The 24,344-nt window shown below is 31.0% G+C and overlaps 1 long non-coding RNA gene across 1 annotated transcript in view; it reads left to right on the top strand.

The window, feature by feature from the left end:
* LOC132716466 (uncharacterized) overlaps positions 1 to 8,097 on the top strand; it is a 42,532-nt gene extending 34,435 nt beyond the window's left edge. Inside the window, exon 3 of the long non-coding RNA XR_009623809.1 lies at positions 8,006 to 8,097. This is a non-coding gene — a long non-coding RNA (uncharacterized LOC132716466). The remainder of the gene's footprint in view (positions 1 to 8,005) is intronic.
* The last annotated feature ends 16,247 nt before the right edge of the window (positions 8,098 to 24,344 follow it).

Here is a 24,344-nt window from a genome sequence, read left to right on the forward strand (position 1 = left end):
TTTTCATTTGAAACAAAAAAAATGAAATTTAACAAAACAGATAGACAAAAATAAAAACAAGGAAAAAATGAACAAAAATCATTTTTAAAAAAGCAATTGATTTTTAATGGTTTGTAAAGAAAAATTTATATCTTGGCGAAAGAAAACCCCCAAAAGCTCCCGGGCAATGGGAAGTTTTTTGTTTTCCCCTTTTTTGAAAAAAAATTGTTTCAATTTTGGTTGGGTTTTCCCTTTTCCAAATCATACTTCATGAAATTTTTTATGCAAATTTTTAAAATTTTTGTACATTTTTTAAAACCCATATAATTGAATTTGATAAACCAGGATCAAACAAAAAATTTGGGGGGGGCATTCATTTTTTTATATTCTAAAATTTTTATTCAAATAAGTTTAAAATGAAAAAAATGCATGGTCAATCAAAAAATTTTACAAATTTACTAATTCTATATGAAAAATATAAACAAAAAAATTTTGAGGGGTTTCCCTCAATTGATTTAAAGAAAAGAGCAGTATAACGCATCGGGGAAAATATTTTTACGAGGGGTGATTTTTTGTTTCTGTTTTTTCCAAAAAATTTGTCATTATTTTTAAATTTCCCCCCAAAGGAATACTGCAATGATTGAAAAAAATTCAACTAATCTATTGTAAAACCAAAATTTAACAAATTAAAAAAAATCCCAATTTCCCTGCCTTTAAAAAATTTTTAAAAATGATTAAAAATTATTTTTTTTTATTCTTTTAAGGATTTTTTCCCGTTATAAACTACAAAAAAGCTGTGTTACATTTTCCCTTTTATGGATCCACAATTTTTTGTTACCCCAACTTTATGTTTTATGAAATTTAAAATTTGTTTTTTCAGCTTTAATCGTCTGCTTGTTCCATTTTGACACATAGTTAACCCTATACAATAACTTCCTAAGAAAACGAATTTTTATTTCTTACTATTCAATAATTGAACCAAAAGACAATTAAGACGCGAAATACTTTCAAGATGCAAACAACTAAAATTTTTGCCTTTCAATAGGTTAACTTCGTGGTGAAAATCGAAAAATAAGAGATTGAATAGAGAAAAACGAATGACTGTCATAATTGTTTTAGAAAATAAACCAAGGGACCCGATTTTATACTATGAAAAAAGTAATATTTCCTATGTAACAGTACAATATTATTATTTACGTAGTTCAGTTGCATTGACTTTATGAATAACTCCCAGTGACTAATGGGTAATTAATATTTCGAAAAAAGTGAGGGGTAATAATAAACAATAACTTGATATAGCTGAATTATAATCTTATCAACAAAATACAATATATTTCAGGCCAAGTGTTCACTGAAGAACTTCAGAACAAATATGTCTACATCAATGATTCGGCTATTTTGACATGTAAACTCAACCTTCCAACAGATGAAAATGTTGAGTGGAGGAAAGATTACAAGCCGGTTGAAATTTCAAACAATCTAATGGTCATGAGCAAGAATGGCAATCATTGGTTAGCGATTTCCCGTGCATCATTGGAAGATACGGGTCAATATTCGTGTGTATGTGGCCATATTTCAACTACAGCTGATCTTACTGTTATAGGTACTCTTTAATCGAATTATATCAACAATGCCTGTGTTCTGTTTCAATGCTTAGAAATAGATAAAGAAATAATTATACCTTACCATGGCATTTACTATTTATAACTTTCAAGTTTTTATACCTAGTAAGCAAAAATTATAATTATAACATTGAGATCTTTGATTAGGCTTTAACTTTAGTTTGATTGGCAATCTAACATTTTTAAATATAATTTGTAACTGAACAGTTAAAATCGGAATAGGAATAATCAAAATAGTAATTGATTAATTGAAATGTATAACATGGGCGAAAATTAGACCTTTCTGTCTTAAACGGACCTCGTAAAACGGACTTCAAAATACGGAATAAACTTGGGATTTTCTCAAAACATATATGATAAAAAATCAATAAAATTGTAATACATCGGTTTTTTACAGTCATGTATATGCTAGTTATTGTATTTCTATCAACCATAAACATATTTAGATGGAGACAATATAACCATAATTTATATAAAGACCAATAAATAAAAACAAACAAACGAACATTCATTTTCATACTCTATTGTAGTGATATTTTTTCAACCAATGACCAAGAAGCGATGTTTTCAAGATAAACTTGTATGTGTTGGTACATGGTGTTGAAACATGTCATCATATGTGTAATATGAATTAACGCTTCAGTGGGCATCGCACGAAATCTCGAGTGTAAGAATAAAAAAAATGAATTATACACAGGTAGCCATCTGCATTCCAATAACTTATGTGTTGATAGTGTGGAAGTGACAGTATCAGAATATAATTGTTCTTGTGGCTTATCCATGTGTCGTAATATTTCGTGTGATGTTCCATCTATTGCACCAACTGCGGGACAGTTTCTCCCAGCCGACCCGTTTACTAAACCATTGATCTATGGTTGGCCAAGTGATGTTATTCTCAAATGTTATATAGAATGCACGTATAAATGTGCGAATTTCAACTTGTACATACGCGATGCACACATCGAATAAGGTAGCAAGTGTTACAATTAAGGGTTGGGTAACAACGTATCCATATCAGAAACAATAGAATTATATTTACTGGAGACAGTTTGTGGCGGCTGTAATTTTTAAGTGTATGATATGTAACAAATATATTAATAGGTCTGATGCTTTACAAGTTAGATTATAGAAATTGTACATAAAAATGTATAATTCTAACGCTTCGTGCAATTTCACACTGAAGTGTTACTACATTTTATACATACTTTAGTAACATATATTTATACCAATATTCATACGACGATGATGTTTCGGAGGAGGGGGTGGGTTGGTAATAGAGTTCCGCAGCCCGCAGATAGTCTACGTCAGAAAGAATTACAGGTTGATAACAATAACGATGAAAGAAAAAGCAGTTTAAGACCAAATTAAGCACCCAGTGCCGGCTGTTTCTAAAGTTGCAGCAGGTCAACGTAATCGATCGGCTTATCGCGGGAGTAATAGGCGCTCCCTTGTTAATCAAATATGAAAAAATCAGACTCTCTACAGGACCTCCCCCACCCCCTACAAAAAATATCCAAAACTACACTGTGAACTTTGCGTCAGCAGTCACAGCAGTAATGACTTTAGCCTTGCTTTCAAACACTCAAAACTTGATGGCATGATGGTCTTTGGTTGAATTAGCACTAAGTAGCTTGCTTGTATTGTTGCTGTTGTTTTTATTTTATCTTTATATTAATTATGGTTATATTGTCTCCATGTTAAATTGGTTGATATGTTGAAATCGTTCCATCACAGTTTTAGCGTACTGCTCATTTTAATTTATTTCCAGGCATTTATGTTTTGAGAAAACCCAAAATTATTCCGTATTAAGGAGTACGTTTACGACGCACGTTTAAGATAGAAATGTCTATTAGTAACAGTTTATTCCATAACGAAATAATAATGGTACTTTGATTACAAGGACTTGGAAGCGTAAATATTTGTACCTTCGTGAAAAACAACCTGCTAGGAAAACTTTGTGGTGACAACATTTATTTTTGGTTTCTTTGAGTACATCATTGCGAACAAAAACGTTTGCATCATACAATACATCATATTAATGTATGCTTTGTTTTCAATACAACTGTGTGTGTATTTTTTATAAATTGCAATATATGATTCAATGTCGAATGATCGTAGCAATTACAAATAAAGTGTGATTCGTTCAATTATCATTATCTAATTCATTTGACAGATGAAGCATTAAGGGTGGTCGTTGATTTGCCTGCCAAAATTAGGGTTACCGAGAATGGAAACATTGAAATAGAGTGTCAGGTGAACCTACTTACGAGTAAACCTGTTTGGCGATACAAAGGGGAAATTCTACAATCATCTGGTAGAAAGATAATACGAGCAAATGGTACTACCCACAAATTGATGATCATGAATGTAACCCTACACGACGAGGGTGAATATACAGTTGACTTTGGGAATGTCTCATCTAAAACAACAGTTCAAATACAAGGTCAACATATATGAATGCTATCTTCGTTTTATTTTACACTATTTATATATCTATCAGGTCCTTTACATAAAAGTCGTTAATTTTATTTAAATGGTTCGGGTCAAAGCTGGTAAATCTAAGAAGCAAACAATGCATTTAATTTCATACTGATTTACCAGATACCAGAAAATCATTCGAGCAATTTTATTCAAATTAATTTCAGTGGAAACAGACCTTATCCACAGAAAACAGATAACACAAGAATTGTTCAGAAATTGGATGAGAGGAGCTCTAGCGTTAAAATATCTAAAAATAGGTTTAGAGGGTTTTTCCGACAAGGCTGTTCACAAACAACATAATGATCTAATGAAAAAACTTGGAAACTATTGCAACACTTGTACAGATGAAAGTCTTCTCCCACATAAACAAGATCAATGCCCACGACAAAGAAAACATCAATGTTTATGTACTAAAGATCAGAAACAGAAGTCAAGACACATGTGTCCAAACGGGGGATTTTGTGGCAACGTTTATAATCAAATAGTTTATAAACATCGCTTTCAAGATCCATTATTCACAAATACAGATATCCAAAAATGGAGCAGTGATGCGTGGAGTGTTGCTACATGCTTTGTTAATACTACTGGCTACAAATGCAAGCAATCAGCTAAAGAGGTCGACTGCTCCGGTTTACTTAGTATGTGTATAAACAACATTGATATAGAAATAATGCTTGGAGGAGTTACCATCGATGGGAAAATAGATGCGTTTGCAAAGGTACACATCTTCACCACAGTCATCACTTATTGTTGTATGTAATTTCAATTGCACATTGTATATACATGTTTATATTTAGCCTTTATTTTGCAAGTCTAGAACAGTCTTTTCAAATTAGATTTAAAATAGATTAATTTATAAGTGAAGTATTTTAGCAACAAAAAAAAAATGAGACTTTAGATACTGAAGTGTTTCTTTTGCAGGCAAGGGAAGCAAGGAATGATATTCTTCACAGTCCAAACAATGAACTTTCTGAAAATCAACTAAACACGTTTACCACAATGTTCAAAGAAGTACTAGAAATCAAGGACAAACATGGTAATACACCTCTGAAAGGGGAGCCAGGCGTAGAAGAAGCATTACGTTTACTAGATATGGTAATACTTCTATTGGAATTATATAGTATAACGTTTAAGAAAGTACTAGAAATCAAAAACAGAAATGGCAATACATCCATGAAGGAGAAACCCGGTGTTGCACACGCATTACATTCACTAGATATGGTAATTAACCTATAAGAGTAATGCAGTAATTATAAAGACAAGATTAGCCGATTTGGGATACATTTTATTGTTTCTTTATTAGACTTCGTGTGGATGAAATCGTATTTCTCTCTAAATTAAGAATATATTGATCAAATTTGTAATATTTGTTGCACATTATACTTTAGCAACTTCTTAATGTTTACTACTTGTTATTTTGTAACAGATGTATGATATAAATAAAATAGTACGTTCAGGTCCTTTTCCATAAGTGTTAAAACATTTTATTGCGTATGTTAGTAAGTACATTATTGTCTAAAGTAGTAAATACATTATTGACTATAATAGTAAGCACATTATTGTCTAAAGTAGTAAATACATTATTGACTATAATATTAAGTACATTATTGACTATAATAGTAAGTACATTATAGACTATAATAGTAAGTACAATCTTTTTATTTATTCTAATGATTCACTCTGTATCCTCTTGCAAACGTAAGCCCGTTACTTTTTGGCTTTTCACACATATACACAGACAATTATTTGATTATTAACATGATTGCAACAATACAGGATGGAAAAATAATCAACAAAGCTTATTACAAGTTAACAATTCGGCAGTATGTTGTAAAAAGATTATACCTGATAAATCTTAAGTTCATTTAGACCTTCCCATGTATTACTTCTTTGCTTTCAAGGGCCCGATATGCATTCTGTCATTTTTGTTATGACATCATTCTCCAAATGAGTTTACGGACCGGAGTCCTATCATAAATTCTTACAGGTGCAACAAAATCAGATTGAGATTAACCTTGAACATGAGATGAGAGAGCTGAGAGAGCATGGGATGTCTAGATTAGAAGAGAAATACGAAACAGCACAAAAACAGGCAAGTGTTATAGCTAATGCATTTGAGTATTGTTAGAACATGCTTTTACGACCGATAAAGTAAGGCAATATTGTTTTTCAAGTCTCATACAATGGATAATAAGTTCAAAAGGTCTTTTAAAAATAATGCGATTCTTAAGATGTTAGTCTTAGTATTGTAAACGAATCATTACTGAGAAAGAGATGTTAACACTTGTCTTTCTGTTAGCCATCATGCACGCTTGATTATATAGCCTCGTTTAGATTTCTTAAACTTAAAGAATACACTGAGGCGAACAATACATTCGTGAGTAATTGTAAAGAATATAATTAAAATGAAGTTTCTTCTTCGTCATGTTTATGCACGATAAGCATATAATGTTATACTTTAAACTTTTTTTTCAGCATGAACTGAAACTTCAACTAATTAAGCAACAGATAAAAGGTTTGTCCTTGCATTTTAATTTAAACAAGTAAAAGCTTATCCTATACGAAAATTCTACTAGGTCGTTATTGATATGAATTTAAAACTAAGATTTATCGTGATACATGTAACAGTGTAGTTAAAAATCCTGTATCCGTTTGAAAAGAATAATATGTATTCTTTTAAATTGCAAAAATTCATGAATTGTTTTCTTTTAAAGATGGAACGGTTGTATTTGACAAAACAGGAATATCATACGTAACTGACATACGGGTTTTAACATATGTTATACTAATATACTCGTACAAAATGTATACATAGCAACAAAGAGAAGAATAATTTAAAAAATAAATTGCAGCTACAAAGAGAATAAGGTTTTGAAATATAAATGATGGTTTAATAGACATATTTTAGAACACAGGTGTTTGAGGATTTAACACAGTTTATATAAATGGGGTCATGCAAGAGTTATTTCCTTAAGAAAAAGTATTGCTTGTAAAAGAATAATCAATAAATATTTATAGTCATTATATTTATAATAAAAAAATATTCAAGAGTATGCAGACTTATACTTTTTAAGTAAGCTGATAACTATGAACGAAATCAGTGTTGTTGTTTTTGTTGTTTTAAAGTTACAAACACACAGGTGTTGATCTGTCGAAAATATCTTGCAAAATATTTGGTCTAAATGTGTATTTTTCTCATTCAATTACTGTAACAAGTCGAATTACTTAAAATGAGGACACGCATAAACTATGTTTAGTATTATTGCATATCATTTGTATTTCCATAAATTTCTGTCATTGCTCGAGTTGTGTTTTTATTTTCAGATAAAGAAAATGAGCTTCGGCTTATGCTAAATCTTAGACCCGTTGAAAAACAAAAGAGTCATAAAGGTACCTAATGCAAAAAAAATACTTAAACACTTTTGAATTCAGAACTATTATCAATAAAAATTTGTTAACATTGAAAAAATACAAAAAGGAACTGATTAAAACCACTATTGTTTTTTTATACATTTACTTTTGACGACTAAAATTAGAATGTAACTAAAGTGAGTTGAACCAGCTATATTTGAAATAAATATATGAATAATTCATATTCAAATTGCCACTTCTCTAACTTTCCTTGTTATTCTTGCATAAAAACTACGCACGTAGGTGTATATAAACGAAGACGGAAACATGCTTTTACAGATATAATTACGCAAGCATGCACTTTGTTTTTAATATGCATGACTCAGGGCGCCATGTGTAACGGATATAAACGGGAAAGCATGTGTTACATTTATATGGAAAAAAAATAACGAAACGTAAATGTAACTTGTTTGAGAATGCTTATACACATGCAATTTGCGTATGCATTAACATCTGTATATTTTGATGCACGTTAGACCGTGCATTAATTCACTAATATGTTTTTTTTCCAGAGCACTTCTTGCTTGATCTACAGTTAAAAGTTATTGCTAAAAATGGTGAAAAAAGTGTTGAAGGAAATCAACGAGTTTATGAAGTAATTAGACACTATATTAAAGATAAAGATGATATGACGGGTTTGCGTTTTGATGAAAGATCAACTGATACACCAGTCTATAACTTCGTAGTTTTCATCAATGCCATAGAGAAATGCTGTATCGATGATATTTCTCCCACTGATCAATCGTCAACAGACATACAAATCAAGTGCTCTAGTTTGAAGGCCATGGCATATTTTCTTAAGTCTATCAACTGTTACCAATTTCATCAGATACTGGTTGATCTTAGACAATGGCTACATGTACGATATGATATTGAATCGCATGACATAATAGCTAACTGCTCATCAAATGGCATAGAGGAAGCAAAACAGCTCCTGCGTAAGTTAAACAATTCTTAAGTGTAAAAATGGTTTCTACTTTAGTCAGAGCATTTACAATTTTTGGCTGTACAATTTAAATACTTTTCTTTTGGTCATTATCGTTTAGATGTCTAATGATTAATTAATAAAAGAACTTTTTACGTTGATATTTTATATTTGATTCTATAAACTCAAAGACATGTCCAAAATAGTGAAAGCGTCGAATTTTTATCTTCAGACTTAACTGACGTAACCAGGAATATGATTTGTGCCAATCATCAAAATACACAATGTACTCTGTATTGTCCTGACCATGACACTGTCTTCTGTACAGCATGCAAGGAATCAAAACATGGGTAATTATACATTTCTTAATCAGTTGTTTATAGTGGTAAATATGGAACAGAACACACTAATCAAACGAATTTAAAAGAGTGCGACAATGACAAATAATCAATCAGAAACATTTAAATATTATTTCACAAAAGTAACTTGTAAACAAACTAGTAAAACAAGTTTGTCACAAATAAAAATAGCTTTTGGTTATAGTAACAGCTGCCAATAAGTATGAGTGTAGCTCTGATTGATGAGGAATATCTAATTATCCGGTAAAACTTGATTGATGACAAAATGGCGGACAGCAACCAAGTAAAAAATATCCACGTTTAAATTTCGACGCTTATCTTGGTTGTCGCCATTTCTAAGAAACAAACAGATATCAATATAAACAAATATATCTGTCATTCAGTTTTACAAGCTGGCAAATGATAGCAATGAAGTTTACAGACCTTTTAAACATATGCTTACATATTAATACGAAACTTACAGAGTGATATGTACAAACAGTTTGTTCGTACATTCGTTTATAATAGCTCCTGGTTCTTTTCTCCACGCCGGTTTTTTTCTTTTTGGCAAATTCAACCCATATCTCTGCGTGCTTTAAAAATGAATCGATACCAGAAATTAATCCGAATTAAGGGTGGAACTAGCTTTTCCCCCAAAAAAACCTACATACAATTATAATGATATAATGTAAACGTACAGTCCGTGTTTGTACTTGCATATATAAATATATATAATAATTTATAACATGATATATAAATCGAGAGAATATGTATGCATAAACCAGGAAATATAAGTAAGAGCGCAAGCTTTTTTCGTACATACTTTTATATTTACGTGAAATAGAATTGCAATAACCGTTTTCTTTCTATCAAACTTGGGTATATGTACTGTTAATGTTTGTTTATCTCGAGTACATGTTTTTAAATGTACTTTCAAGAATTCTTTACTCTCTAAATGTTTATGGAACAGATTACACATATTCTTTCCATTAATGACGGAAACATTATAATTATGAATCGATTTACGCTCGATCTAGCGGACTAATACTTACATAGAAATCGATGCCAATCAAGCGGGAGAAATCATTGTAAACGGGAACAATGAGCCACCTATTATAATAATTAGATATAAATTACTTAATCGGGAAACAACAAGTACGTAAGTAAGTATAAGTTAGTATTAAGTAAGTAAGTAAGTAAGTAAGTAAGTAAGTAAGTAAGTAAGTGAGTAAGTAAGTAAGTAAATATAAGAATTAGTGTGTAAGTAAGTAAGTAGGTAGGTAGGTAGGTAGGTAGGTAGGTAGGTAGGTAGGTAAGAAAGTAAGTAAGTAAGAATCGCCTTTATTTAACGAGGCTTACACATTCGGTTTCCCGATATTCAAAGCGTGACACAGCTAAAATACACAATTACAATGTATAATCATTATACAGATACACAACATATACACAACATATATACAAAACGTCATACTGAAATATGAGCCGTGTTATTAAATATCTATAATTAAAGTCATACTATTTAAACGAGTGTAAAAGACAATAGAAGTTTTTGCTAAATGCTAGATGATTGTGTGGCTAGTGTTTGTCGAAACCACTATATTTTTGTATTTATTATCATAATGAACATTTTGTCAAAAATATAATTGTTTTTTCTATTTATAAAGCGCATGTCTTGGAATAAAACAAGTGACATCTGAAAGGTCTTGCATTGACATCAAAAGTCTAAAAGGAACTTATAACGTTAGGATAATAGATAATACTTCGATTAAAAGAGACAACAATGATAAACATGTGTGTTTTATCACTACTATGTGTATGCTTCCTAATAATGGAGCTCTCTTTGTTGATTTCAAGAATAAAAGACTGAAGAAATTGGATAGTTCGTACAAGGTAATTAGTCATTGTGATGTACCTGAAGATCCTTTTTCTGTATGTTATATAGGCAACAATACAGCTGTTGCTAGTTTAAGAGGCAATTCCATGCAGTACGTTAATATGTCAGTTGATATAAACCTCACAAAATTAATGAAGCTAGATCATGAATGTTTCGAACTAGCTTGTCACGGTGACACACTCTATGTTAGCAGTTGCGACGCAATTTACAAATATGACAAAAACTGTACACAAAAGCAAGTTATCTATTATTTTTGTGAAACTCGGACCAAGTTTAACATAAATCCTATTGCTATAAGTGACAATGGTGAGCGAATCTACTTCAGTACAAATAGAGGGCTAACGGCAATAGATGCCAAGGGAAATCATATCAGTTCACAATTTGATGATTGTAACATACGTGATATATGTATTGCTGGTGAAGGTATTGTTCTTGTATTAGATGAAACAAACAACCTTCATCAGCTGGATTTTAATGGAGAAAAGAATCGGACTGTACATAACATGCTATTAAATATTTTAGTTGTGCATTCTATGTGTTTCGACAGAGAAAGATGTAGACTTATTGTTGGCGGAGTTGAAGACAAGATACATGTTTACAAATGCGAATTTTTACCAAGTTAGTTAACAAAATTGTTTTGGTAAACCAAGAACAAAATGAAAAATGCATGGCTCATCTACTTTTGTTTATTTAAATTTATAAGTGTGTATGTTTGCTTATTTCTTCGTCGAGTCATTGCTTAATATTATGACGTCGCGCTTATTTATCTTGAATGTTTTTGTAATTACATTTATATATTACATAAATTTTTCGTAATAAAGGTTTAATAGTTACACGTTTGAAACTTTCTTTTAAATCCAAATCGAGACTATTTAACAACATGAACAACAAGTCAATCTTGTTTAAAAGACTTACGAATGAACTGATGATTGATTTATCCAACATATAGCCATTGTAACTAACATTCCGACAAATTGCTAATTGAGCGTTTACATTTTGTCATATCTTAGAAACAGTTTTAAGGAAAAAAATGAATAATTGATCATTTATTGCTCATAAGAAAAACAAAACTTTATTACAATTTATCAACGGAAAACTATACAACAGAAACATTCATCGTTAAAGACTGCATGATTAAACAAAGTCTTATTTGACTATTTCAATACTTCTCAGTGGGTAAAGGATGAACCGATTCTGTCTGCAATTTTTATGTAATGTTGATTAAATGCTTTCCTGAAAAGTGAAGAAATTATATGTTGATTTGAAATTAAATAAAATTCCTAGTATTAAATCTGAAATATTTATATTCGCTTTACTTGACAATGTGCAATCAGAAACAAAAATTATGATTCAAATTATTATTTTGAAACCTACATATGACTGTTCTAAAAAAGAATCTAATGTATAATGTTCTTTTAAATACTGATTTATTTCACCGTAAATCAAGGAAATTTTAATGTAATACGATTATTTTCTTGCTCATGCTATTGTCTATCTAAAGATTTTAATAAAATTTTGAAGTCTTTTAGAACATGCATTGTGCTAGTTCATAGCACTGTTCAACATTGTACATAACCATGAATTGATTGATTGTCAATGGTTACTTTTTGTGTTTATGAGAATGCATATGTAACACATACAATACTATACATGTATCGGAATTATCATTTTATTCTTTTAAAGATGTTAAAGATTTACCATTATCAACTATGAATCGGGTATCAGCTCACATTAGGTTTTTGTAAAGCCCTAAAACGGGTGCGATGCGATGGTAGGCGTAAGGTTTACCCTCAATTTTAGCTCGTCTTTCAATGAAAAGGGTTGGTTAGTATAGTGATCAATCTTAAAGTAGTAACCAACAAAACAGAATAGCAACTTCTAAATAACCTTTAGTTTTGAATTTAAAAATACCGATTTGCCATTGCCAAGTATGGTCCGGCGATTCGATGTTTGCTCTTATTTACATAGAGTTATCGTATAGAGCACGGTATTGGGTCGATGCACAGGTAAGAGTTAAGCTCAAAATAACGAAAAATCTTAAATTGACAACGAACAAAACAGAACAAATACTTAACTGCAGTGTAGCCTGCTACTACTAGTATTACTAGTATTACCCTTAATTTTCTCATATTTTGCCACAATTGGAACAGTCCCGCCACTTCGCTTGTAACAATTTCATTTTCAATCATTTACTTATCAATGATGTTTCAGGTCATTGGTTCATCCACTATGAGTGACCCTTCTCAAAATATGCTAATAAAACATTGGAGACAGTTATACATGACTAAAACCATAGTTTAGATAACCCAGGAAACAAAGGCATTTTTGTTATTTACAGTCATCACTTTCGGAGACTCTTTTCTGTAGGGAAAATGCCAATAATTTGGCATGCGCTTATTGAAAGGTCCAGAATAAGAATAAGAAGTTGCATTATAGAAAGAATCGGCGCCGTTACATATTCCAATATAACGAATGATTTCAGATGACATTATCTGAGGCCGATGCTTTGATAAACATACACATTGTTAATAAATGTTCATTTTAAACGAACCAGGGCGTAATATGGCGCTGAGCAGGATAGGTCCCTTCTTTCCTTTAACTTTTGTGTTTTTGTTGTTTTGTAACTTAACAAAAAGGCATGTTTTGTAAAACAGAATGTGAAAATTTGGGACCACAATCTAGCTTTGATATTAAGCATTTAGATATCTAAATACTGATGTAATGGATTTAAAACATTTCGGAATACAAGTGGATTTCAATATGTAGGGCCTAGGGCTTGACTATGCTTAATTGGTTTGACTTTGTATCGATATTAAATTCTACTTAATTCATAATCTGAGATAGTTACGTGTAATACTATTGATTCAATCAAGTTATCTGTATCATTCGGCCGGAAAAACCAATTAAATAGTTTACTCTTTATCTTAAATTATTTAGACATATCTATATGTTAACTACGGTGATAAACGGATATTCGACAGACGGTGGAAACTTGTCCATGGTAGGATATAATGATAGAACACTTTTTTGGTGGAAGGATCATTCTCTCCGGTTTGCTTCATTCTGAACCTTTTGGCATATTTTATCATAATATTATGTGGCCAGTCTTGGGGCAAACATAAAATGAAATATATATATTTAAATTCATATCGCTATTTCTTTTTCACTAGCCTTTGGCAAAATTTGGCCGAACCTTAAATAACTCATGAAAGCTAATTTGTTATTCTTTCTTTTGTATTAAAATAATATACAATTCAATCGCTAAAAAATTAAATATCCAAAAACAGATTTATATTGGGCCCATTGACTGACTCAATATCCATAATTTATTTAAACACCTATTTAAGAAGTTGTACCGTACTTTTGGGATAAAAATGTCGAAGGTAGCATTTTTTTCTAATAAAATTTTGCTTTAATTAATGATAACCAGACCCTCCTCCTACTTCAAATTGCTGTATATTTAAGGTTTATCTAATTTTCAGGCAAGTAAAACATTTAAATGGACATTGTGCTTATAATCGTTTGAATAGGTGACAACTTTCGCTAAGAAAGCAAACCAAAACTGAAGGCACTGAGAACATCAGCATTCCGTAAAAAGCGTGACGTTGATATGATATGTAGTGAGGTTCAATTTCATTAACGTCGCTCAAAATTTGTATTGTAACTTTATCTGTTTTGAGGCATTCAAATTTAATTCTTATTAAATTTTTTTCCTAGATACATAATTTTTTTGTTACACTTATTCTATCAAATATACATCATTTTGCGGATGTCGAGGCATACACGAAACATATAATCAAATTTGTATCAATATTTTTTAATCAACAGCTATTGACAAAGTTCCGCCACGGTAAAAAATATTTGAAGATTAGGTATTGCAACAGAATGGGTAGTACACTGCGACACGTTTTAGCGCATATTTGTTGAAAATTTGCGTTCAGTTTATCAGTCCTTTATTTATCTGGAGTAAAAGAGAATTTCCTTTTCCTAGGCAAACTAATGCTTGAGATGTTACTTATATTTGTATTTCATAGCCTGATGTAAAAATACATTTTTTTATATACTACAACGGATAAATTATAATTCATGACACCCGGTTGGAAAGAAAAAAGTCATGATACCAGATGAATATTAATTTAATCTGCATTCTATAAAATGGGTTTTTAAAATATAACTGAGAATATAATTTTACAAGGTATTTACTAATAAGGTAAATCATTATGAAATAATACGCAAGGCACTTTGACCCCTTGACTTTTCGACCCCTTATGGTATCAAGATGAGTTCTAGACCCCTTAACTCATAGACCCTTTTTTACATAACTTTACGATCCCTAGTGAGCAAGACATTTCGAACCATACATGTATATCAACTTTTGTACGTAAGAAGGCCAGTAAGATACTTTGAGAAATGAGTTAAAGCGGATTGCAAATATTTATAATATTTTCTTTACAAGATCCGACAAAATATTGAAAAAGGTATAATAAGTTAACATTGCTTTTTTAATCATTTAATGTTTTGTTATGCAACAGTTATAATATATTTGCGATGATTAAATATTTGAACATTTCTACTTAATTGATGTTATATATTGAATTGACTAGTATGTAGTTCTAAATTGCGATTATTTCATTGTTATGGAATGTTCATTTTGAAACAGGCACATAAATAGCAATCGATCAATGACTAATCGGTTGTAATTTAAAAATAAAAACAAAATTCATGTTTTTGACTTAACGTATTTCGAAAATTATATTTAACAATGTAAATGATATGTAGAATTATAGTTATTCAATAATAATATACATAAAGTAAAAATGATATAGTTTTGTCTATCATTATATGATAATTTTCAATATAAGACGTAAAGGTTAATTCAAAAAATGGTTTATATTTAACATTTACACTTCGCATTTCATTTACGATTCTTTCTCTCCTTTAATTCTATCCATATTACAACAAAACTAAATCAATTGTTAGAAGATAAAAGTAATTATTGTCATCTAGGGTGAAAAGTGAAATTCTGAAAAGTGTCGGTAGTAGGTATGTTCTCCTGCTTTGTATATGACTGCCCAACAGCGCCTCCCCATGCTGTTCGTCAGCCGTTTAATGACTTGGAGTTGAATTTTAAATCATTCCTCATGACATGTTACGATCTTTCCAGATACCTCAGATTGTTGAAATCATTATGTTGACGTACCTTGTAGCCAAGATGGTCCCAGAGGTGCTCTATTGGAGATAAGTCCGGGGATCTTTGCCAGCCAGTCGAACACCCGGTCTTTATTCTACCTCAGGAAGTCCCATGTAACCTGAGCAGTGTATGGCATGACGTTATTATGCTGCAGGACGTTGATGTGAGTGGCAAAAACCACTAGCACAATGAACACCACCCTTGCCTATTGCTGTTTTGTCCAAGCAATGTATGTCGGCTCAGTTCAAACACGCACGGTGATGACGTTGCGTAAACGGCACCCAAACCAACCGACGTATGGGCCGTAATATTTCATCTATGAGACGGCTACTAACGGTGCCGAACGAAACTCCTGTTGAAGTATGTAAGCGGCTTAACAGTTCAGTGCTCGTCAAAAAACTATAGCGTCGCGAAGACGTCACCAGGTACCTGTATTAACGTTGCGTTGTTTTCTTTGGTATTCCAGAACGCGGTTCTTTAACACTGTGTTTTGTCTGTACTTGGACTGGAGACGTAAATTTTCCACTCATGCACTTGAAAATGGTGTGTGACATGGTTAATGGTTGAGTCATCGTTGAGCATATCGATGGCTATAAGCCTATTGTTCAACGTCATGCCAGGGCGACATCCGAAAACAACGTTTTTAAACGTTTTTTTCTTAAAGAATTCAGATTTGTATACGACTGATCGTGAAGCAAAGGTAGAGTTAAACGTAATGACACTAGACTCTGCAATCATGTGGTGCACGTGCGTTTTGACGTCTGCATGGGAAAAATTTAAGTAAATGTTTTGTTACTGAGAATTCTGCTTTTCGCTGTAAAGTAGCAACTTATACTTGCATTTTTAACCATGCCGAGCGTCTTAGCTACTCACTATTTTGTGATTTTATTATGCACTCTTAAAATTGATCCGCTTCCCATTATCCATGGTCTACTTTAAGTTGTGCAAAACGTTTTAATTACGATAAACAAAAAGCACTGATACTCAAGGCCATGTTCTTCAAACAAACATATCATTATATATTTCTAATAACTGATTCGTTTCCTTTCCAAGTGACGTTTCAAATTTGACATGTGCTATCTGTTATTTTACATATTTAATTTAATAAATTGAAAGCTATTGAAAAATTAGTTTCAGTGAATAAAATACTTATTTGAAAATCTTGTAAACATTTTCAATTTCTTATTTCTTTTGTTATGTGTATATTATTTCCTCTCTATCCCAGAAAAATCAGTGAGAGCTTTATAACTAACTTTAAATGTGTAGCACTATACAGAGTGAGCTTATACACATAGCTTCAATTACTCACGCCTACTGATATGCTTTGATGAAATTGAAACATTTAAGTACTTATTAATAAAATACTTCTATGCTGTCATGTTCCGAGTTAAGTTTTATTCAGTTACAATACTATTCATATTCACAGAGATTTAAATTATTTCAAGCAAGTCATTGTAACTTAATATTTTATTTCATAGTTCGTTTTCATTACAAATATTCAACTTCTACGATATATGGTCAAAACTGGTTCTCAAAAGTTTCAATTCCAAGTTGGTTTTCCAAAATTTCAAATACTTGTAACCCAAACACTTCATTTTTTGTCAAAATGCAGCACAGATTCTTTCATTGTGTTTTGTTTTTGCAGATGTCAAACACAAGGGAAACAAAGTATGTTTCGAAGTAAAGAATGCGATCATACGTTTAGTTTCTAAAACAGGTTTTCAAACCATTGGAATATTTTCTTTATACAATATCGTTATACTACAAGATATAGAACTAGACAGGTAATTTGTGGCGAAGTGTCCTTCTGAAAAAAAGATCCAGGAGTCCGTAACTGGTTTTAATTGATATAGTTCTCTAATTGTAAGACTTGTCACATTGCCAAATGGCCGGGAACAACCTATTATTTTCTGAATACGTAAGTAAAGTAGAGGCTTAAATAAATCTGGATTGTCATTTGTGATTCAGATACTTCAATAAACCATGAGATATGTATCTAGTAACAGCTGACTTCCAACACCTGTCCAACCCGACAAGAAGGTATAAAATGTTAAGGAATGCTTCTTTACTTTTTCAAGAATATAGAAGATAGCATTCGTTCGTGATTCAAGCAAGTATTCTACATTAAAACTTTATTTTAGTAAAGAACTTCAGTAACCTGTGAGATCTTTGTTGAATTCCAATGCAGTATGCATATAGAGCAATAATCGTTTCCGTGCTATTTATCAACAACTGCCGTCTGTATTTCAAGAAATATATTCTATTCATTTGCAACTTCTAGATTGATTTCAACAAGACTTTAAGAAAACCATCAAATTATGAAAAAGAAACCGGATAGAAACTCCCAGTGGGACAGATCATGTGTATTGAGAAGCGCGGCATAAGTAGTTGTTTATATATTTCTAAAAAATGCATGTAAATATAACAAATATGTTACTGAAAGAAACTTGTAAATTGCTTGCATCAAAAATGTCACTTTAAATATCAAACATCGTAAAAGTTAATTTAAAAAAGACACAGTATTACGAAAAACTTGTACGTGCAGTTGTTTCTCATTTCTAGTTTTTTAATATCTGTTTTCCAAATTAGATTTCCAAATTCTAACATGGACTAATGTTTCAGGTTTATCTCCAAAATGTTCTATATTCATTTTTGTTGTCAAAATTTATTTTTAGTTTAATAATATACAAGTTTATTATATTTAATTTCTTGTTAAATCGTTTCAATATATTCTTTTATTTCGGATTTATGAGAAAATTTAAACCATCCACACAGTTTTTGTTGATGGTAGTTATAATAAATATACTATAAGCGATAAGTGTATACACACTGTTTAGGCGGATAACTCTTTTAGCCATATTGCATAAAATTTGTTACAAATTACTACTTTGACCTATTTTGTTCTCCCTTCAAACGTAAATACGGCAATTTTGATTAAATACTTAATAATATTTTGGTATTACTTAAAAATATAATAGTATTCTCATGCTTGGTTATTTCAGAAATTCTTTTAATTGAAATCTTGGAATTCTGACTAAATATGTCCAATCTGAATACTATAATGAATGCACAATTTTTGGTTTAGGAAATTGCATTCTCTAGTGCTGGTTTAAATAACTTGATCTTTCTTAAAACACTTGTCAGTTTCTCTTGATGACACTATGTGCTTACACTGTGTTTACCTAAAATCTGAAGAGAATCTTCCCTGTGTGTACTTAAAAGATGTCTATTCTACATTTGAAAGAAAATTATTACATTTCGCGTCAGTATTTCTAAATATCAAATTTGAACATACATAATATATTGTTAAGTTTTCGATTTAAATTGTGTTATCTCTATAACGTTTCAATATTTCAATAACTATTTCGTTTTATTGATAACTCGACGTATATTTAGAAAAACAGATATCTCTCATTGTTTTTTTTTTTTTTTGTTTTTTTTTCGTTTTATAACATTTGATAAAGATAGTAAAACCTTGCAAAAACTCAGGATAAATGAAATTGTGTACAAAGAACAACTATCTTTTGTATCAATTCGTGAGGGTTTTTCTCTGAGCTTTAATTAAATGATTGTTTTTAATAAGGACATCTTTCAGTTTAAAAAAGATAAATTTCAATATGAAATTGAGCATTTTGGAAAGCATATGTTAGGATAATTGAAATAAATCATTACATTACCAATGTTAAGTTGAAATGCCATATGATCAACCTCGAACAATGCTAGATTACAACTAATATGATTTTAGATCAAAATAACATGATACATATAACCGTAATGAGGTCACGTTTTAAAAAGAGAAAAATGATATTCTATTTTAAAGTCAAATGTTTTATAAGCCTGAATGATGTAAAAGTTAAAATTTTGAACTTATCAATGCATACTTTTTGTTTGATAGAAATGAGTAAATTTTCTACCGTCAAGTTATCAAGCATGTAAAAATTTAAACCTCATACTGCGCTACCTTTGAATGAATATGGATCGCTCTGTTAGTTTTCTGATAAGAGCAAAACAGTTGTATCAGAAATATCTCGATGTGCAGAAACAAAATATCTAGTTAAGTTTATCGAAGTCTCAATCTTGATTTTATTTGTAACTTTAACAATTCAATTATTCTCCTCGAGAAGCCAGTCGCATTTACAATACATAGACGTGCGCAAATGCAATCAATCATTCAAATAAAAAGCTAATATTCGTCAAATGATCGATTCTTAAAACTCATTTACAATAATTAAATTCGGGTACCAAAACATCTGATCTCCTTTAAACATTTGCCGATTTTCATTGAATGCCACTCAAGTGTCGCCTTAAAGGCTTTTCATGACTACCGCCGTATGAACACATCTGCGGATGTTTCTAAATTCAAAATGTTTAAATATTGCATTCTACACAAGCCGGTGCTAAAGACGTGCAAGGTAAACTACTTGACATAACTGTCACTGAACAGACTCAATCAAACCGAGCCTGCAATATTTTCAATTTTGTTGTTTTGGACTTTCTTTAGGGATTCTTATTTTTTCTATTTAGTTGGTGGTCCGAATGCCTATTGCTAACCAGCAAATCCATCCATATCAAAATATGCATGGTCAAAATATGACGGAAGAAGAACGTCAAAACATCTAGGTATCACTAATTCAAATGATTTTTGGTTTGATAATATTTACTATAAAACAGTAAATGATACCTGCGGGTCAATAATACCTGCACTCTAGTTAATGCACTGTGCTTGTATATGTATACGATTTTACTTTCACACATTTTCAGCAGAGAGGTCCCCAAACTATGATACAATTTGGATTAATTTCATTTTATCTGAAAAGGACATGCTAGGCAATACTCGGAACGAATGTGCTCAGGACCAACCAAGCTGGTCTTTCTCCATAATCTGCAACAGGAGGTGAGTTTGCCATCTGTAGAAGAGAAACGACACATTCACAGGCTGAAAATGTTTATAAATGGTCTTGCACAAGAATACATTAATATATGTCTCGTTTTCCAAAATTATTGAATCAAAATTTTCGTACAATATTCGAAATTCAGTCCATTTCGACCCGTGCATTCTCGACCAAACAAATACTACAACTCTTTCTTACCCGTGACAGATCGTGATTTAAAACTTATCAACAGACGACGTAAGAAATACACCTAATTTAGAAGCTTTTATGAGTAGAAATAAGCCAGACTGCGACTGTAAGTCTATTTATCTTTTACTCCGGATCACGAATAGCACATTATTTTCATGTCTTACTTCGCATGAATTGTAGCAAACTAAACCATCCCCTTTTCATTCGTATAGCCCCTTTGTCATTATGAAAAAAAACTGAAATTAATTAATAATCACCTTTAGAGGAACCATCGTGTATTCCTTCCTACACTTGTTTGATTTGAAGACGATGCAGGGATCGATCATGAAACTCGTTCCACAGCCAATCGCCTTGTAGCTCTGCGTTGGGTTCAGACACATACAGAAGTTATTAGTACTAGTAATAGTCAACTGCTTGACGAATGTTGTGGCTAACTTTGTTCTGGTAAACTCAATTTTGTTTTATTGTCGTGTTTTTGAATGCTAATTAAAAACACCAAACAGATGTTATAATTTGAAAAAACTAATTTAAACGTACTTCAGAATTAGTTTGAGATAAAGGTAAGATATGTTTCTGTTATGAGTAGAGCTGTTCACCACTTGAGTCTCGGCATGAGATTTATCGCCTTTCTCTGACAAAGCTGTGACAAGCAAATCACTTTTATGATGACACCCTTGTTGTCCAGTAAAATTATGATAGGTATGGCAGATAGCAGGTTTCTTGTTTACTTTGAAGCCATTCATATTTATCAATAGGAATGATTCTGAATAAATTTTAATACTATTGCTAATATTTTCGAAGGAGGTTATAATTTTTTTTTCAAAATAAAAAAATTGTCTTATTTATTTGTAAAAATGTTTGGTATTTAACTTTAACAGGATATCCAATTAAAAAGAAATGTTATGTTGTTGTTTAGTTGGTATAGCAATTACTCTGTTACTGATGTGTATAAAATATACTACTATTTATTCCAATTTTAAGTAAAATAAAAAAATAACTTTTTGTAGTAAACGTTCTATAAGGAATTCATGCATTGGAAACTAATTGTTTGAAAAACACCTGTTCAGACATTTTAGCAAGATTATATTTGATTCGAAACAGAGGGTATGATTTCCTACTACTGGTTACATGACTCGGTTTGTCTGGACGGTGAAGTTAACAAACCAAGAGTATTAACATATTAAGTTTTGTAATGTATTCAAAATGTAATTATTTCTTCCCCATCTCATCTTACAAAAACACCACATTTTTATGCGAACCAAATAAAGGTCAGGTTGGGTTTCGGTTGGTTCGGTTCTACCTAAGAAACTCTGCAACCTAAGGATAACAGTATCGATCATAAGAGGCATAGTACGGGAAACAATAAAAAAGAATAATTCAAAGAGTTCGGTGGAAAGCATTTACAAACATGTATTGGTCAAAAGTGGTTTAGTTATATGGACACTTATCTTTATCTATATTTGATCTAATGCAAGCAAACAATATTTTTTAACTACATGTATTTCAAACATTAAAATAATTTAAATGTCATAATACATGATAGAGAAGCAATTGACTGCTGGCTAATGGATCATAGTCAACGCGTTATAAAATTCGCTTTATGTATGCATTCTTCTTCCTTAATGTATTCATGTACCCGTGTGCGCAGTTTTGATGTTAGACAGTAGGATTTACGTTTTTTATTTCAATATTGAAAAAAAGTAGATAATGTACATGTTTGTATAGGCTTTACTTACAGAATATACTAATATTTTAAACCTAAAAATACATCTCATCTCGAAAATGTAAAAATAAATCTATATATTGTGTGGTATGGTCTTTGTATCTATGTTGTGTTGTATTCATATGTATAGATTAGAATAGAATAAAGAAATTAAAAACAAAAAACATTTTGACTTGTACATTTTATAATATTTCTCAGATTTGTTTAGGTATCCAAACGTATCAAACTCAAATCGAGGTAAGTACATGTAACCTAACTCAAGCGCTAGGATAGTGATTACTTAAAGATGAGTTTATAATGTTATTATTATCATTATTATTCAGACAATTTACTTTCTGGCAGAAGTAATATTAATACATTTAAATCACATATTATTGGTTATTCTGTGCTACTGTAATCAAACTAAAAAGGTTTTAATGCGTTAAAATCGAGTGTAAAATATGTTGAAAAAAAAAAACCTTTTGAATAGTGAAAAATCATATTTTTACAATGCATTGCAGTTATATTTATTTTTCCAAAAAGCGTTCCTCGCAAACAGTACTGGGTGAGGAAATTAACATGGCAAAATTCGTTTACGGTCCAACAATATATTTATTTTCTCGTCCTTTTAAATCACTAAATGAAGTCTATATTTCAAGGATTTATTACTAATATACAGTATCAATGTTATCATGGATGTATAAATATATATTGCAAAAACGTTGTTGAAGGTTGGTAAACATCCGTATCATCTTACGAATCTTAAAGTTTATTGACGGTTGTATACAAACCCGTCTCACAATTTATTAGGTGTTCTCAAATTTGCCAAAAAAAAAATTAAAGCGGAGATAGAAGTTTGCAATTTTAGATGCAATTTTGTATAAAAGTAATTTCTTTATTATGACTTGATATCGTGATGATTACTTTAAAGTACACCTCATTTAATTCAAACAGGTAATATAATATAAAGTTGAGATACAAGTGGGAAGTGTAGGGGAAGAAGTAAGATCTTATTTATCAGGAAGATAGAGAAGTACAAGTTATATATAAAATGATTGTGATTTAGGAAATACGTTTAATAAATTGATTATTTTTCACGTAGAAAAAATATGAAAAGTAAAACTGGAGCCAGTTACAAATATTGCACACATACATCTATATATTTTAAGTTATGCTCTGATAAGTATGTGTCGATCGGCAAAAGGGTTGTGCTGATTTAACTGGAAACTCTCGTCTAGTAAATTCAAAGGTAAATTTTGTGTTATTTTCAATTTTAGACTTACTTTTTCTAATTGATTTCGGGTGCCGGTTGAATTAAAGTTAATGACATTCGTTATCAAATCTCCTAAAAGTCCTCATTGTTTTTGTTTTATTACTCGTGAAGTACATTAGAAAGCACTTTGAATATTTTAAAATTCAAAGTTATGATAAGTATATTTTTAAGATATAGATACGTGGATGTTTGTCTGCTTAAAGTCGAAATAAGTTATCGTGGACGTTTGCTTGTATTTTCCAGTGCCGTTTCCGAACTGGCTCAATCAGACTTAGCCTACAACATTTTCAATTTTGTTGTTTTGGACGTTCTTACAAGGTAACATTTTTCACTTCTTGAACATGATAAATATGCTGTTAAATAAACAATGAATTCATGTCTAAATGCTATAAAGTGTTTCCATTTTTGTCACATTGCTGTATATTCATAGAACCGGCCTTTTCAAAG

This window comes from Ruditapes philippinarum, unplaced genomic scaffold (assembly GCF_026571515.1).
Source record: "Ruditapes philippinarum isolate M1 unplaced genomic scaffold, ASM2657151v2 ctg6545_1_1_1_1, whole genome shotgun sequence".
NCBI lineage: Eukaryota > Metazoa > Mollusca > Bivalvia > Venerida > Veneridae > Ruditapes > Ruditapes philippinarum.